At 41.9% G+C, this 18047-nt stretch overlaps 1 protein-coding gene across 1 annotated transcript in view; it reads left to right on the top strand.

The window, feature by feature from the left end:
* Nucleotides 1–7724: 7724 nt before the first annotated feature.
* Nucleotides 7725–18047, top strand: part of LYST (lysosomal trafficking regulator) — a 234708-nt gene continuing 224385 nt past the window's right edge. Inside the window, exon 1 of the mRNA XM_056113655.1 lies at nt 7725–7783. The gene's annotated coding sequence lies outside the window, so the exon portion shown is untranslated. The remainder of the gene's footprint in view (nt 7784–18047) is intronic.

Below are 18047 nucleotides of genomic sequence, written 5' to 3'. Positions count from 1 at the left end.
GCTCTTGGGTAGAATTACATTTTTCAAGAGGTCCAAAACTGGGGTGTGTATAGAAAAAGTGCGCCTATTAAGAATCATATTATGTAGTATAGTCCTTTTGTTTCTTGTTTTGAATAGGCAGTGAAAAACATATAACACACACACAAACACGCACACATATATGTTTTACATAGTCCTTATCTTGAACTTGTTTGGCCTTTTCAACTCTGGCCTTGTACAAATCAAGCAATCTATTTTGGGAAACTGCTATAACTTGAACTCTTTGTTTTCTAGTTTTCTGAATAAGCTACCATGAGATTTAGAGGTTTCTTGTGATTTTTAATCTGTTCTGATCCCCTAGGTCTTCACTTTGTGAATATGAATGACTAGCAAGTAAGCAATTCAAATGATAACATTTCTTAATTTCTGTCCACTTCTTAGCCTTTTGTGAAAGACAAAAGTTCATTCTTCCAAAATAAACAGCACATGCAGGTTATAGCTTAAAGTTAAATATAGAATTGTTGATCATGGAAATACATGGAGGATTAGGACAGATAAATATCAATTATTAAAGTTAGAAATGACAAATAAATCCCTTGGGTAAGAACCATGCTTCTTATAACAAATACAAATCCATTTTTCTTTCAGTGGTGCTGACAATGACTTAATATATATCTATGTGCATCTGCCAATATCCACATATTTATATATAATTTATATATCTATGTTTATATACACTTATCCCTATGTGATGTATAGTATACATATTAAAAATCTGTGAGCTTGTGCATGAGTTGCTGCCTTTATTATTGGGATAAGATTGTAGAAGATTTCTGTTTACAAAATTCTCTTTTTATCTTAACATTTGAAATTACTATCACATCATAATTTTCTGTTCTAAGCAAAAAAAAAATTCAGCATTTAAAAAGATAAGGATCAGGGATGTGGCTCAGGTAGAGTACACACCACACATGTGTGAGATCCTGGGTTCATCTTAGCATTTCAAACAAAACAAAACAACTAAAATTTAAAAGAAAAAAACTTTTATGAGAATTAAGGACCCTGTTCCCTGTTACATATGTAAGAAATCTTTCTTACATATCAAAGCAGGACATTAAAATACATACCAACATATTTCCACAACAATGGAGGAACTTTGAGTTGAGCACTTTAGTTTGTTGTAAAGATGATCTCATAAAATTAATTTTTCCAATTTAATATTTCAGTGCAATGACATAATAAAAAGGTCTTGGTTTTGGTTTGGGGGTCACATTTGACTCATGGTTTATTCCTCTTTGTACTCAGGAATCACTCCCTGTGGTGCTTGGGGCAACATATGCAGTGTCAGTATCTAATTGGGGGTTGGCCTCATGCAAGAAAAGCACCTTAACCTCAATATTATCTCTTCAGCTCCTTGAGTTTTAAGTATAAGCATAAATACTTTAAGAAAATTTAAATCATTATCGGGGGCCAGAGAGGAAGTATAATGGACAAGGTGCTTTGCTTTGCTTGAAGTCGACCCCAGTTCTGTCCCCAGCACCAAATATGGTCCCCCAACCAATGCTGAGAAAAGCTCTAAGAACTCATGGAAGTGGTCCAATCCTTCACTTCCCTTCCAACCCCAGGCATCCTATCTCCAAACAGTTAAATTATGGGTTAAAACTCCAACATACAAAATTGGGGCAGGGTGATCAGTTCTATTCATAACATAGCATTGGTGATATGAGAGACACATTAAAGTGACTGGGATAGAGCAGGCAAATCTCCTCTTGAGCAGTTTTAGGAACAGTGTCAAGGTAGATTTCATTAAAAAGGTCAAATCTGAGTAAGGACATAAAGGAGATAGAGGAGTGACCTATGTGGCTATCTGGAGAAAAAGTATTTCAGCAGAGAAAGCAGCTTGTACAAAGGCTTAAAGTAAAAAACATTTTTGGAATATTTGGTGAATAATAAAGAAGTCAGTATGCCTGCAGAAATGGAAACGAAGATGCAACAATTTAAATATCTGTATAGTCATGTAATTATTGCTCTTCTGGGGAATAAGCAACGTAAAATTACACAAATATGCATTTAAAACATTGATTTTATTATTTCAAATTAGAATGTAATTTTTAGGGTCAAATTTATCTGGAGAACTTCTCACTTACAAAGTTTTCAAGTATATGATATAAACATAAATAAGATCTTAGTTTTATACATTTGTTACTTTTTAATTCTTCTATTGCATGCACTTAATCACCATTTTCGTGTTCAATTAAAATCTTTAAAACTAAATTACTATCTCTGTTCTAAGATACTCTTGAACAAAATCAATGCGTTAGTAGCTCAGTTAAAAACACTTAATGACTCAGATAAAACATGGCCGACCCGAGTTCAATTCCTCCGCCCCTCTCGGAGAGCCCGGCAAGCTACCGAGAGTATCTCGCCCGCACGGCAGAGCCTGGCAAGCTCCCCGTGACGTATTCTATATGCCAGACACAGTAACAACAAAGTCTCCAATGGAGACGTTACTGGGCCCGCTTGAGCAAATCAACGATCAAATAGAGAGAATAATAATTGAAATTACATTACTTTGTCTTTTTACAAATAAACTAAATTCTTGAGGGCCATTTGAATGCCATTGTCATATAAAATCTAGTTCATTCTCTTTGGTTTTGAACTAATTATGATAATCTTGTCTTCTATTTAGGAGAAAGAGAAACTAGCTTGTTACTTAACATTTATGACTTGTGGTCAAAAAAGTCATTTTTATAATTAGTGGGGAGAAGTAGTTGTGTTAATAGTAGTTCTGAATACTAGGTAAAGCCATTAAAAAACCAAGTTTGGTTTCCTTTTCCTCTGTGAGTGCAGGGAAATTCTCAGAATATCTTCGTCATCTAACACAGTATATAACACGCAATAGGTACTCATTTATAGATTTCTTCAATGAACAATGATTTATTTTCTTGAGGCACCCCTTTTCAACTTTTTAAGATTTTAGCATATTTTAACTTGTAGTTGTATGGAGTATTTAGACTTTTTTTTTTTTGGGTCACACAGAGAAATGCACAGGGGTTACTTCTGGCTCTGCACTCAGGAATTACTCCTGGCGGTGCTCGGGGGACCATATGTGATGCTGGAAATAGAACATGGGCATGCAAGGCAAATGCCCTATCCGCTATACTATCACTCCAGTCCCAATGGAGTATTTAGACTTTTTTTTTTTTTTGCTTTTTGGGTCACACCCAACAATGCTCAGGGGTTACTCCTGGCTTTGCACTCAGGAATTACTCCTGGAGGTGCCTGGGGGACCATTGGGATGCCGGGGATCGAACCTGGGTCGGCTGTGTGCAAGGCAAACGCCCTACCCACTGTGCTATCTCTCCTGCCCCGAATATTTAGACTTTTAAAAGCAAGACAAATTGGGCAACCTCTTCCCAAAGGTCTGAACTGCAAAAGACTGAACATCAGACATCAATGGAGAGATTTTTTAAAAAATTTTTATTAGTGAAACACCATGAGGTACAGTTGTAGACTTACAAATTTTTGTGCTTGGGTTTCAGTTATACAATGATCAAGTGCTCATCCCTCCACCAGTGCCCATTTTCCACCACCATGGGTCCCAGTATCCCTCTCCCCCCATCCCCCCCCATTCGATCCTGCCTTTGTGGCAGGGCATTCCCTTTTGTTCTCTCTCTAATGGAGAGATATTTTTAAGTGAGGAATTTCTCCTAAGAGCCCCTTTAAACCGCTCACAAGACAACTATTTACTTTGCTTGCTGTTGCATCAGAACGGAGTTTGAAGTATTAAAATTGCATTTGGTGTACAGTCTTAAAATATAGTGTTCTGAAAAAGCAACCAGTGCTGGCGTGGATGTGGGGAAAAAGGGATGCTCTTTCACTGTTGGTAGGAATGCCCACTAGTCCAGCCTTTCTAGAAAACAATATGGACAGTCCTTCAAAAACTAGAAATTGAGCTTCCATATGACCCTGCAATATCACTTCTGGGAATATATCCAAATGTGCAAAAAATCAGAGTAGAAATGACATCTGTACCTATATGTTCATTGCAGCACTGTTCACAATAGCCAAAATATGGAAACAACCCAAGTGCCCTAGAACAGATGACTGGTTAAAGAAACTTTGGTACATCTACACAATGGAATACTACGCAGCTGTCATGAGAGATGAAGTCATGAACTTTGATTATAAATGGATAGAAATAATAAATGGATGCTAAGTGAAATGAGTCAGAAAGAGAGGGACAGACATAGAAGTACTGCACTCATTTGTGGAGTATAAAACAACATAACATGAGGCTGACACCTAAGGATAGTAGATACACGGGACAGATAGATTGCTCCATAGCTGGAAGTCTGCCTCATGAGCAAAGGGGAAAAGGTAGTTGGAATAGAGAAAGAATCACTAAGAAAATGATGCTGGAGGAATCAGTTGGGATGTGTGCAGAAAGTAGATAAAGGACCAAACATGATATTGCAAACCATAATGCCCAAAAGTAGAGAGAAATTATGGGGATTCATGTCTGCCATGGAAGCAGGGGGAGGGTAGAAAAGGGGGGTATACTGGGAATATTGGTGTTGGGGAATGTGCACTGGTGGAGGGATGGGTGTTTGATCATTGTGTGATTGTAACCCAAACATGAAAGCTTGTAACTATCGCATGGTGATTCAATAAATTTTTTTAGAAAAAGATTTAATGTTCTGAACAGATTCATGTACAAAAATGCCTAGTGGATTGTTGTTGATTATAATTTTATTGTTTTAGCAGTTTCAGGTAGCCAACCCAGAGCCTCACTTGTGCAATGCACACTTTCACTACCCAGCCCCCTGGAGTTGTTTATACTATAGCAATTTATTTCAATTGATAAATTTGCTTATCTGTTTTTTGGCAATACTTGAACCCTAGATCCACAAACCTCATAGTTCAGGTTTATTTTCAAAATCTCTGACATTCCCTGGATAGGTCTCTCAGGGACGTGTAGTGAAGAGCAGGTTTCTCAAAACAACAAGCAGCCAGCTGCCTAAGGGACCTAGTGTTCTATGATGTAGCTTGCTTAAAAACAAAATTCACCTTAGTAAAATCGAATGGTTTTAATAGCTTTGTGTAAGGATTCATGAATCAGATCGTATCCAATTCATCAGAAAATAACATCCAGGAGATGTACAAAGAGAGGCAGAAAGGTGGAGAAATAATGAAATTACAACATCAAAAACTGAATTGGGGGACCAGATAGATAGTACAACGGTTAGGGCATTTGCCTTGCATGAAGCTGACCTAGGTTCAATATCTGACATTTCATGTGGTACCACAAGAATCACCAGGAGTAATTCCTGAGCATTGTTGGGTGTGGCCCTAAACAAAATCAAAATCAACCCCCAAAATTGGAATGTTTGAAGTCACCTTAGAGGATGGCAGAGTCTACTGGGCAGATTACCTCTCTAGGGATGACCAAATGACTTTTGATAAACTGACTTAAGATTGCATTTCTAAGATTGGCCAAAGTGTTTCAGTAATAAATCTTTTGTAATGGGGCTTCTAAGACATGTTGGGTCTCTTTGATTGATTGCCTCCTAAACCGGACTTAAGGGAGCTCCTGACTCCCAGAAAAATCTCAGCAAACTGAATGGTACAGTCCAATGCTAGGGTATCCCCTAGGTCAATACCCACCCATCCACCCCCTCATACACATGCACATACACACACTGTGTTAAACATACTACTCATCGATGCCCACTGGGTCTCCAGAGCTACATTCTGTGATGCTAGGGTGGTGGTGATGTAGAAGCTATGACCACAAGTCTCTACCTTTGTCCACAGTTCCCTGGTTCTTATTTAATTAAAATTAAAAATTAATTAAAATTTTAATTTTCAAGAATTAAAATAATGAATAATGAAGATCCTCAGACTCAGAGTTGGAAAAAGGGAGCGAAAGAAACTCCAGCCCTGGAGGAATTTAGTATAGGACTAAATGTGGTTCATTTTGTGTTTATTTTTTGCTTACATTACTATCATTAATGGTTTCTCACAGACATAATTCCTACTGGGTCTTTATGTTACTTCACTGTATCACTGTCATCCTGTTGTTCATCGATTTCCTCGAGCAGGTATCAGTAACGTCTCCTTCGTCCTAGCCCTGAGATTTTAGAAAGTGCCACATTCGAGGCTCTTTCAGGGTCAGGGGAATGAGATCCATCATTGTTACTGGGTTTTTGACACATTGAATACGCCACAGGGAGTTGGCCAGACTCTGCCATGCGGGCAGGATACTTTCGGTAGCCTGCTGGGTTCTCCGGAGTAAAAACTAGATAATAAGACATCGTGCAGCTGCAAACACAGCTGCGCACGCTTCCAGGAGCTGGGTTTTATAGTCTCTGGGTTTTGGCTTTTGATGGGATTACACAGCGCCAGGGGCAGTTGGTGGGTGTAATGCCTACCTATTGGAAGGTGGGGGATATGGGTGAGGAGGCCCAGTCCCAATCCGAGCAGGCTTGGAGACCTCAGCCCCAGGTCCCGCATGCCTGGGTTCCTCTGCCAATACCTTCATACGTGAGGCTCCTTATTTATGTTACTTACCAAATAATAATGTTATAGAGAATGGGAGGGTTTTACAAACCTGGCTAGTTTAGGGCCTTTTAGATGATACACTTGACCATCTGCCTAGGTATTGGCAATTATCTCTTAGTTTCCTTTGAGTCTAAAGCCTGGGCAGAATCTATGATCTTGGGAAATTGCTAAACTTCACTTCCTGAGAAAGTGCCTGGGTATTTGCAGGAATGTTTTAGATGTAGGATGGGGACAACTAAAATAGAGCTGCACAGCAGCTGGTAAAGGGAAACTGAGGCGTCCTCTTTTTAGTGGCAAGAAGTGGGAAAGCGGAAGACAAGTTGTGCTGGGTTGAGTACACACAAGGCATGTGTCTTAACCCCAGTACTATCTCTCCAACCCACTTTGTCTTATTTTTAACAAACCAAAACATAACTATTTCAGACCTGTTGCTTTATTTATAACAAACTGAAACATCTTTGTATTTAACCCCTGGCGCCCATCCCGCGGAGGTGCTACTATTTTAAGGCAGATAACAGCCTGGGCTAACTATACAGGTGTTTGAAATTCACAAAGCTCGAAGACACACGTTGGTTTAATTCTACAACGGCTTCCTAAACTTTTGTACGTTTTTTGAATGAAGCTACAATAGCCTTTGCAAAAATAGTTTTTCCAATCCTCAGAGAAAAGCTCCGGCTTCTCATGGGATAACCCTATTCCCCTCTCCAATCCCTTCCCATATTGCTTTTATCTTCATCTACTGACTGGATCCACATACGGGGGGTGGTTAAGAGGAAAGTCTCTGCTGAATGGTGGAGGAGGATGCTGAGCACGTGCTACGCGCTTTTCAATGCTCTCTCCGCCGACGGGGAGCAGGTCGCCTCTTGGCACCTGGCTGAACTGCAAGGATGCCAGGGTGCCCAGCGCACCGTGCTCCACCTCCGTGCTCCACGGCCCTAGGGCCCCACGGTTCGGCCCGCCTCCCTCCCTCGCCGATTGGCTCGGCCGCAGCACGCGTCACGCCTGCGACGCCCGCGCTGGCTTCCCGGCGGCGGGCGGGGCTTCGGGCGGCCGCGACTGGGCGCGCGCGCATGCGCAGGGAGCGGGTCCGGCTCCGGACGCGGGGAGGGAGGGGGCGGTGATCCCGGTTTCCTGGGTTACCTGAGGGGCGGGGGTGGTGGGGAGTTCTGGGCGACCACGGCGGCGCCTACGACTCTGGATCCTCCCGGGGTGGCGGCGGTGCGCGGCGGCCAGCCAACAGGTAAGGGCGGGCGGGTGGGGACTGACGCTGTCAAAGACGGCTGGGGCTCGGGGATCCTGTCAGCGGTCTTGGGGAAGAGGAGGGTTCGGGGTGGGGGCAGCGAGCCGCGGCGGGGTGGAGGGGGCGCGGCGAGGGGCGCCGGGGACTGAGCCCCGCGCGCCGGCCCGGGGCTTCCTCTCCCGCTCCCGCTCCCGCTCCCGGGCGCGGGCAAGTGTCCTCGCGGCGCTGGGGCCGTCGGTGACAGTCCGCTGAGGCGCGGCGGGAGCTCCGCCCGCCCCCCCCCCCCCCCGGACCTTTGCGGCCGCCTCGCGGCCACCCGCCACCAACTTTCTTCCCCGGCGCGCGACCGGGGCGAAGGTGAACCGGCTGGTGGTCGTGACTGCGCGGGTGCCGCGGCTCTCCCTCCACGCCGCCGGGCCCAGATGGCCGGTGGACGGCGGGAGGTGACGGTGGCCCCGCCACCCCTCCCCTCCCCTCCCCTTCACCCCCCCCCCCCGCCACCCCCTCGACGGTCTTTCCTTGCGTTTTTGCAGGTGGGGCTTGTGCCCACCTGCCGTCCCCGTGGGCCCTGGGAGGTCCGAGTGTGTCTTCTGACGGTGACACCTTCCCCACCCCAGGGGAAGAAACTCTCGGGGCTGGATCTCTGAGCCATCTGCTGTCAGTCCCAGGCATCCTCGGCCGAGATGCCCTTTCGCTTCTGCTGGGATTAATGCCTATGGGAAATAACCCAGGAAATGACCCGGGCGCCACAGTCGAGAGGCGGACGGGCCGTTCAGCAGCCGCGGGAATTAGCCCAGGGACGATGCAGCCCGACGCTTCCCAGCCCCAGATTCTTATCGGGTTCTGCAAAACAAAACCTCTCTCCGCTCAGCCTATTCTATACGTCCAGGGGCTGCACTTGGTAATTGATGAGGTGGTTTTTATTTTTTATTTTTTGGGGTTGTCGTTGTCTAAGGCGGCAGAAATTTTTTTCAGGGAGTTGACGTCTGTGTCGGCCTATGTTCAAGTTAGATTCTTTCAGACCCATGTTTCCTTGAGTTTAGGTCGCATTTTCCTGGGATTTGTTTGCTAGATTGATCCGGACACCCTGAATGGTACTGCCCCTCCCACCCCTATCACTATTCGTAAGCTGTTCTGCTGTGTTACTTTAAATTTCCACACCCAGGAACCTTATGCTAATAAAAATGTTTACTCTGGGTTCTCGGCTTATAGGTGTAGTTAATGAACATGGAGTTATCTGTTTTAAAAAGTCTTGCAAGGAGTCTGTAGCTTTTTTTTTTTTCTGTTCCCTCTTTGCAGTCATCTGAATTGTTAGGTCAGTGATTGGAGAAGAGGGAGTAATTAGGAGAACGTTCATTATTGCAGAGTTAAATTTACATGATAGCAATTTGTAAATTATGATAGATATACATATATTTAATTAACATCACTTGCTATATGTTAGAGAATTTTCTTTTTTTTCTTTTTGGGTCACACCTGGCAGTGCACAGGGGTTACTCCTGGCTTTGCATTCAGGAATGACTCCTGGAGGTGCTCAGGGGACCATATGGGATGCTGGGAATCGATCCTGGGTCAGCCGCGTGCAAGGCAAATGCCCTACCTGCTGTCCTATCACTCCAGCCCCATATGCTAGAGAATTTTCTAAGTAGATAAATACACCCTCCATCGACATCGAGCTTCATTCTGGTAATATGTGGCATGTCAGATACTATTAGGGGCTCTAGAGAAAAAAAAAACAGTGATGAGGCAGATAGAAATGGGGAAGAGAGGGTTGTTATTTTAACTAAAGGTAGCTAGGGAATTCCTCCCATAGAAGATGTCATCTGAGATCCCAAACCAGAGGCATTTAAGAGGGTAATGTGCAGTCCGCTGGGGAAAGGGGGTTGGAGTGAAGGGAGCAGCACTTGAAAAGCTTGAAGGCACGAGTGTACTGGGCAGTCTGTGGACAGTTGAGAGACTGATTTTCCTGTGGTGATGCGAACAAAGAGTAGATGAGAAGTCAGGAAAGTGGGAATGGGAAATCAGATTGAATTAGGCCCAGAAAGGATTTGTTTTCATTTTGAAAGGGGGCACATTCCTTGAAAAAAAATAGTGAATTATAATTAGATTTGCCTTTTAAAAGAGCCGCTCTGGTGGCTGTCTACTCTAGAAAATAGATTTAGTGGGAAAGTCTGGGAAGGTAAGGAGCAGAAGCAGGAATACCAGCTCTGGTACTCTTGCCATGATCCAGGCCCGAGATAATGCAGTTTTAATCAGAATGGAAGTGAAATGTTTGAGTTCTGAATAAATTGGAGTAGGGTCAACAGGAGACTTAATGCATACCAGAATTTTTGTCTTGAGCAAGTAGAGAAATGGACGAGAGGTACAGAGATTAAGGTTATGATATATTTGCTTTGTTTTGGGGTCACAGTGGTTGTATGCAAAGCTTAGTCCTGGCTAAGTGCTCAAAGATCACTCCCGAGAGGTGTAGGGGGACCACATGGGGTGCAGGGGATCAAACCTAGGTCTGCTGTGTGCATGGCAAGCACAATAAATGCTATACTATTTCTCTGGCCCCAAGAGAGACAGTTTGAAGGGAGGCTAGGCGCTGGCTAGGAGAACAAATTAAACATCCTAGAGAATAGTAACAGTACACTTTTGTGACTTTATAGTGAGCACTCTTTTTATAGTATCTTACAATTATAGAAAAGTCTGGCGAGCTACCCATGACGTATTTGATATGCCAAACACAGTGACAAGTCTCACAATGGAGATGTTATTGGGCCCGCTCGAGCAAATCAATGAACTATGGGAGGACAGTGCTGCAGTGCTACAATTATAGGAATTTAATATTTTCTTCTAGGGCTGGAGCGATAGCACAGCGGGTAGGGCGTTCGCCTTACAAGCGGCCAACATGGCCGACCCGAGTTCGATTCCTCCGCCCCTCTCGGAGAGCCCGGCAAGCTACCGAGAGTATTTGATATGCCAGACACAGTAACAACAAAGTCTCCACTGGAGACGTTACTGGGCCCGCTCGAGCAAATCGACGATCAACGGGAGGGCCTTTACCTTTACCTTTTAATATTTTCTTCTATAAACTTTTTATTTTTTTTAGTAGTTAGACCAAACTAGTCATTACTCCTTATTCTTTTCACCAAATGTAGTTCTTTTTATTTGCTTGCACACAGAGCATCTGTTTTGGTTGTAGATAAGGCTATATAACCCAGAATTTCTAAGTACCTTTTTAGTTTGTTATTCTGTTTAGCTTAAATACCTTCATTTGACTAATCTCTTTTTGAATAGTATTTAGATACCTGGTTTAAATTTAATTTCAAGACAAACATTTTTTTTTTGTAGGGGCAATATTCAGGGATAATCAGGTCTGGTGTTACTTTGAGGGGCATGTTGCATTAGGGATTACATTCATGGCTTTCACCTGCTAGGCACGTGCTGCTACTTAGAGTATTCCCAGCTCAGATCAAGAATTTTTTTTAAGCCTTATAAATCTTGTTGTTAAAGGTGGCTTTAGTTTTCCATTTGTGAAATCATTATGGAAATGACATATATGTTTATTTCATTACTAAATGCTGGGATTAGCCTAATTCTTCTGTTTTATGAATGAAGACTTGGAATACATAGGTTTGTAAGGGCCAAAAAAGTGTTCCCTTTTGCCCTTTGAGCTTGTTTGGCTGGTTGGTCTAATAAACAAATTGACATTAATCAGATTAATAGGAGGAGAGCCCGGCAAGCTACCGAGAGTATTCAATATGCCAGACACAGTAACAACAAAGTCTCCAATGGAGACGTTACTGGGCCCGCTCGAGCAAATCGACGATCAACGGGAGGGCCTTTTTGTAGTGATGGAAGCCCAAAGATGGGCGATTCAGTGGCAATTCTGGTAGTTGTGTATTTTGTTAAGCTAAGGAACAGGATAGGGGCCTGCCACTTCAAAGATGAGGGTAATGTACGTGAGGTTAAGAAGAGCAGAGATTGGGTAATTAGATGTTTGCCATGCCATGTGATAGCTGTTTCTAAAACACCTCTTACAGGCATGCTTTTCAAGCCCACAGTTATCTCTTGTTTGTCTCTCAGTTTCTTTGCTTGCCTATTTCCACTCTGGCATAGCCCATTTTTTCTCTTGAACATATACTTTTCCTTTTTTCCTCCCCTCACATCTTTCTAAATAAGTTTCAATAAAACTATCTTGCTTCATCAAAAAATAATAAATTATCTCTTATAATAGCTTTTTAAATATATATATATAAATTTAAAGAGAAGGAAAGTTTTCCTTTAGACTATTTGAGTTCCAAATTATCCACATATGAAAGTGGTACCTGTTCTGCTTCTCCTCTGTGTTAATGAAATCTTTTAAATTAGGTTAAGCAATATTTAGAACAGTAGAACTATTTGACCTGTAGGATGTATTAAAATACCTCAGGCTGGAGTGATAGCACAGAGGGTAGGGCATTTGCCTTGCACATCCCCGATCCCGGTTCGATTTCCAGCATCCCATATCATCCCCCAGCACCACCAGGAGTAATTCCTGAGTGCAGAGCCAGGAGTAACCCTGTGCATCGCTGGGTGTGACCCAAAAAGAAAAACAAACAAAACAAAACAAGAATACCTCAGGCTCAAAGAGTTTAAATTAACCCCTTATAATAAGAGCCCAGTAGTAAGTTAATTTTTAAAATAGACTTTAAAAATGTACATATATCCTGAAAATATTTAAAACTGTTAGATTAGAGACCAGAGCAGTCTTACAGTGAGTAGATTGTTTGCTTTGCATATGACCAATTTCAGTTTGATTCCCAGCACCCCATATTGTCCCCCAGGCCTGCCAGGAGTGATCCCTGAGCATAGAGCAAGGAGTAAGCCCTGAGCACAGTAAGGTGTAGCCCAAAAGAACAAAAAACAGATTAGTAACTGATTACAAACTGATCTTAGAGTGCATAGGGATACTATTTTCTCTTTCATACCACTTCTACTCCCTGTTCTTTCTTGAACCTTCTTTATCTCCTTACCTTCTTTTACAGTCTTTGAGAGAGATTTGATTTGAAAATTTTGAATGCTTTCAGGTCTAACTACAGGTGGTCATGTGAGTGAGTGGAGAGAAGAAGGGGGGATGGGAAACAGTGTATTCTTAGAATAAATATAAATTTTCTTAGAATATAAAATTAATTCTTACAGCATGGTCTTCTTAATAAAGAAAGTAATAAAAAGTTTTTCAAAGTTTAGTCATTGTTCCATTCCCATGTGATACCTTGACACTCACATGGATAAGGAAATAAGAAAGCATCTATCCATTTTAAGTGAGTGGATGAAATAGACCAAGGTAGCAGTATACTTAAAAATGTTTATAATGTTTATAATATTTCTGCTACTCATCTTTAAAAGGTAAGGAAAACTGAAGGGTTTTAAAACCAGAAATGTGTATAGTTATATATTTTATTATTTATTTTTGGGGGGGTCATGGAGAGTTTGGGCCATATCCACAGCAATGCTCAAAAAACAATGCCATGTGCTTTGACCTCTGTGACAGGGATGAACCCTGATAGTGCTTAGGGAGCCAAATGGGATGCTGGGGACCAGATAGGTGTCAGTTATGTGCAAAGCAAGAGCCTAATCTCCTGTACTATCTCTCTGACCCCAGGAATAATTATGGATTTTAAATTTAGAATATGTATATATATGAGTTATTTTTTAATTAAAATTTTAAGTTTTTTAAAACTTTATTTTAATAAATAAAAATTGTTATTGATAATGGTTTCATGCATAAAAATTCCAGCACAGTCCCAGAATGTCCACCTCCCTTCACCATCATCCCAGTTTCTCCCACTCCTCATCTCTCAGTTCTCTCCTATGGTGAGCTGCCTACTGGAAACCAGTTCTCAGTTTTGGTTTCCTTTGTGCATCTGTTGTATCCCTGCCCTATTATTTGTATTCCACATAGTGGTGAGATCATCCTGTGTCACTCCTTCTAACTTCACCCAGTATGGTACTCTACAGATTCACCCAAGTTCTGCAAATTGCATGACTTCATCTTTTCTTATAGCTGAGTAGTTTTTTTTCATTGTCTATTGAACCATAGCTTTTTCATTCAGTCATTTGCTCTTGGATGCTGTGGCTATTGTGAATAATGCTGCAATGAACATAAGGGTGCATATGTCTTTTCTGCATAGAGTTTTTGAATGCATGGAGTAGACGCCAAGAAGTGAGATAACTGGGTCACATGGAATTTCAATTCCTATTTTTTGAGAAGTGTCCATGTTGTTTTCCTAAAAGGCTGGATCTTATCATGGTAGTCGAACCTGGATTGACTGCGTGCAAGGCAAACGCCCTACCCGCTGTGCTATTGCTTCAGCTCCTGGCCCCATACTTTTTAAAGTGAAGTTCTCTAATTTACATTTATATAGATGATCTGCTATATACATTGAATATCTGGACACTTGATTCCTAGAATAATAGTAGACCAAATTGCCAAACAGATGAATCATGATTTGTGATTAGAAAAGAAAGCACCAATTATTAAACCCCAGAACTGATTTTTTTCTTTTGAGCCACATCTGGCATGCGCAGAGCTCACCCTGCATCTCCTTTTAGGGATGGTGGGACCGCATGTGGTGCTGAACTGGGGTCTGCTAAATGCATGTTACCCTCATGCAAGGCAAGCTCCTTCCTCTCTATACTATCCAATCCTACAGAACTGTTTCTTAAGAACAAATCATATTTCACCAATCTCAGTTAGTGAATGACCACTCTCCCAAAGAAAAAATATTAATCTATGTAAGTATACACATTTTATAATGTGCATTCCCATTTATGCACTTATTTTTAAAATTATTCACCTATTTATTTTGGTTTTTGGTCCATATCCTGTGGTGCTCTTCCCGGCTCTATGCTCAGGAGATTACTCATAGGGGATGATATATGATGGAGGATCAAACTGGAATCAGTTGCATGCAAGACAAGTGCTTTTACCCTTGAGCTGTCCCTTTGGCCCCCGAATGGAAGCTTTGTTTTTGTTCTTGTTGGTTTTTGGTGCCACACCTGTGCTTTGTAGTGTTTTTCTTTTTTTTGTGGGGGATAGGGGGTTTCCTCAGTTATTTATGACTCTGTGCTCAGGGGGCCATATGTGGTGCCAGGGATTGAACTGAAATTCACCACATGCAAGACAAATGCCACACCTACCCAGTATTATCACTGGCTCCTATTTATTATTCTAATCCTCATAACCTGCATGTGAGATAGTGTCCGGTTAGGAGGCCTCAACAGAGCCCTGGAGAGAAAAAACGGGGTGGGGTGGAGAAGGGTAGATGTAGGAGTTATTTGTTAGTTTGTGGGCCATACCCAGCAGTTTTCGGGCTATTCCTGGTTCAGTGCTTGGGGATTCTGGTAGTGTTTAGAGAACCGTGCAGTGCTGGGGACTGAACCTGGGCATTCTTTATGCACAGCATGTGCTCAGCATGTTGAGCTGTCTCTCTGGTGACTGCAGGAGATTTTAGGAGGCACTTGCTTAGATATGGAGAAAAGGAGAGGGAAGAATCAAAATGGACTTTAAAAATTCTGGCTTGAGTGAATAGTGATTTTGGCCATTGATTTAATTATATAGTTGGAGGAGTATAATTGGTCATGTGAAATTCATTTGATCCTATCAGTTTGGTGGAAATATTTGTTTAATTTTCTCTGTTGCAATGGAGTGAGAAATAAGTAACTTTTTAATAAATCTGCAGTTCAGAAGAGCTACCAACCAAATAGAACCAAAACAGTTCTTCATTCATTTAGCAAATACATTCTTTCAAATGCATTTAGTGGGGCTGGAGTGATAGCACAGCTTGTAGGGCGTTTGTCTCTGTGAAGCAGGCTTTCTGCTAAGGTTGATAAGGAAGAGCATGGATTATATATATTAAAGGGAAAAGGAAATTTCACTATTATAATTGGAAAAGGGACAAAGGATCATGTTACTAAATAATGATAAACATCTAAGAAAATAATTTAGCTCTTTAAAAATTGAAATTACAATCAGCTAATCAGTGGCTGAATAAATAGCAGTACTCTTACAAAAAAAATTTTAAAAAATAAAGTAAAGTAAAGGCCCTCCCGTTGATCATCGATTTGCTCGAGCGGGCCCAGTAACATCTCCATTGGAGACTTTGTTGTCACTGTGTCTGGCATATCGAATACTCTCGGTAGCTTGCCGGGCTCTCCGAGAGGGGCGGAGGAATCGAACTCGGGTCGGCCATGTTGGCTGCGTGCAAGGCGAATGCCCTACCCGCTGTGCTATCGCTCCAGCCGGGTTAAAAAAAATAAAAAAATTTTTAAAAAATTTTTAAAAAAAAATAAAATTTGAAATTTCAGATGTAGAAAGAGGTGGGTCAGGTGCAACTTCTGCAGCATCTCCCCATAACAGTGCAAACAGTCATGGTCACGGTTCTCCCGTTGTTCATCGATTTTCTCGAGCGGGCCCAGTAATGTCTCCATCGTGAGACTTGTTACTGTGTTTGGCATATCAAATACATCACGGGTAGCTTGCCAGGCTTTGCCGTGCGGGCGAGATACTCTCAGTAGCTTGCCGGGCTCTCCGAGGGGGCGGAGTATTTGAACTCGGGTCGGACATGTTGGCTGCATGCAAGGCAAACGCCCTACCCACTGTGCTATCGCTCCAGCAAATTGTTAAGATTGAGCCTGGATATTAGAAAAGGAAAGTATGATGGAGAACTTACCTGGAGGGGTTTGGAGGCAGGGATAATGAGAAGTCAAGGAATTGAGAATGGTAATAAGGTCACTAATTATAGGACTGAATACTAACTATCCACTATAACGAAAAGTGCTAACCAAGATAAGACCAATTAACTGTGGAGTATGAAGGGATGAAGACTTATCAAGACTATCAATGACCTCTAGGATTAATGAAAGTAAGGCACATGTGTAATGAAAGTCCTAAGTTTAAGAGTTTGGAGTTGGAGTAGTTGGAGGTGGTGATAAGGACTTCTTAGTCCCTATAACTAATGGATGATAGTTTGTAACCAAGTTTAACACTGCTGATTATAATTGCAACAATAGTAGTATTATTAAAAGATACAAAGTAGTAGTAGTATTAAAAGATACAAATTATTGAACACTGAGTGCTAGTTGCAAATGCTTTTCATTGGTTATTCATACTTATTTTTCAATGATACTGTGAGGTGTATAGAGGTGAGGAACTAGGATTCAATGAGATTGAGTAATTTTCACAGGCATTCAGCTAGGAAATACTAGAGTCTTTCCTTAAAGCCTTTATGTCAAACTACTAAGCCATGCTAGCTTTTTACGAAGTAGGGACCATTAACAAAGAAAGAAGCAAAAACCTCTAAATGAGTTCGTTTGGATTAGTTGTTCATTATAAATAATGAAACCCCCAGAATGAAAAACTTGTATGGAGAGGTAGGACAGGACTTGTCCAACAGAGTTTTCCTGTCATTAATAACTACTGTAGGACAGTATATATAAACCAGCATGGTTCTGGACAAATTGAAATGTTTAGTCTTCTAGAGATTAGTGAGAGGCAACTGGAGGAGCTATTTCCTTGAAGAGAGGTTGTGGATATTGACAATGAATGAATTGAGCCTTAAATTCTATTTTACTAAGCTGAGATGATTCTTTCTAGACCTATGATACTGCCTTGAAATGTTTTGGGTACCTCTTATTACATGAAGGTTTGGAAATTTGAAAGAAGTTCCAGGTTCATCTCTAGATGGATATTTAGAAGCCACAAACAGAGAGGTGTATTTGAAACCTTAGAAATGGATGAGATCACCTAAAGAGAATCCAAAGGAAGAAGTGAGGAGCGAATCTTTTGGCACACTAAGGAGCTAACAAAGAGACTTGAGACTGAGACCTTGATCAGGACCAGAGGGAGATAGCTCAGTGGGAGAGCACTGCTTTGCCAGTATGAAGTCATGACTTCAGTCACTGGCACCACCCCACATGCTGAATGCAGTTCTTGTGACAGTCTAGTGGCACTGCTGTTTGTTCTGGCTGTACACCCAAGTGAGTGATCTCCAGTGATCTCCACAACCAAATATGCTTGAAGCTAAGTTGTGTGACCCCTGGTGAGTTCTGCTACACCAAACATGTGAGCATTGCGCTCAAATGTGTGTGACCTCTAGCCCATTGCAGCAAAGGGAAAGAAGATGGTATTAGTGGTGGCGGTGGGGAGTGGGGGTAGGAAATGAATGCTTTATAGTTCCATATGTTCCATATTCTTAGAGATGTAGAATAAGATAAGAGCTGGAACATATCCACTAGA

Source organism: Sorex fumeus, unplaced genomic scaffold (assembly GCF_029834395.1).
Source record: "Sorex fumeus unplaced genomic scaffold, SorFum_2.1 ptg000021l, whole genome shotgun sequence".
NCBI lineage: Eukaryota > Metazoa > Chordata > Mammalia > Eulipotyphla > Soricidae > Sorex > Sorex fumeus.
The sequence above is the reverse complement of the archived record's forward strand: the minus strand, read 5'-3'. Positions and strand labels throughout refer to the sequence as shown.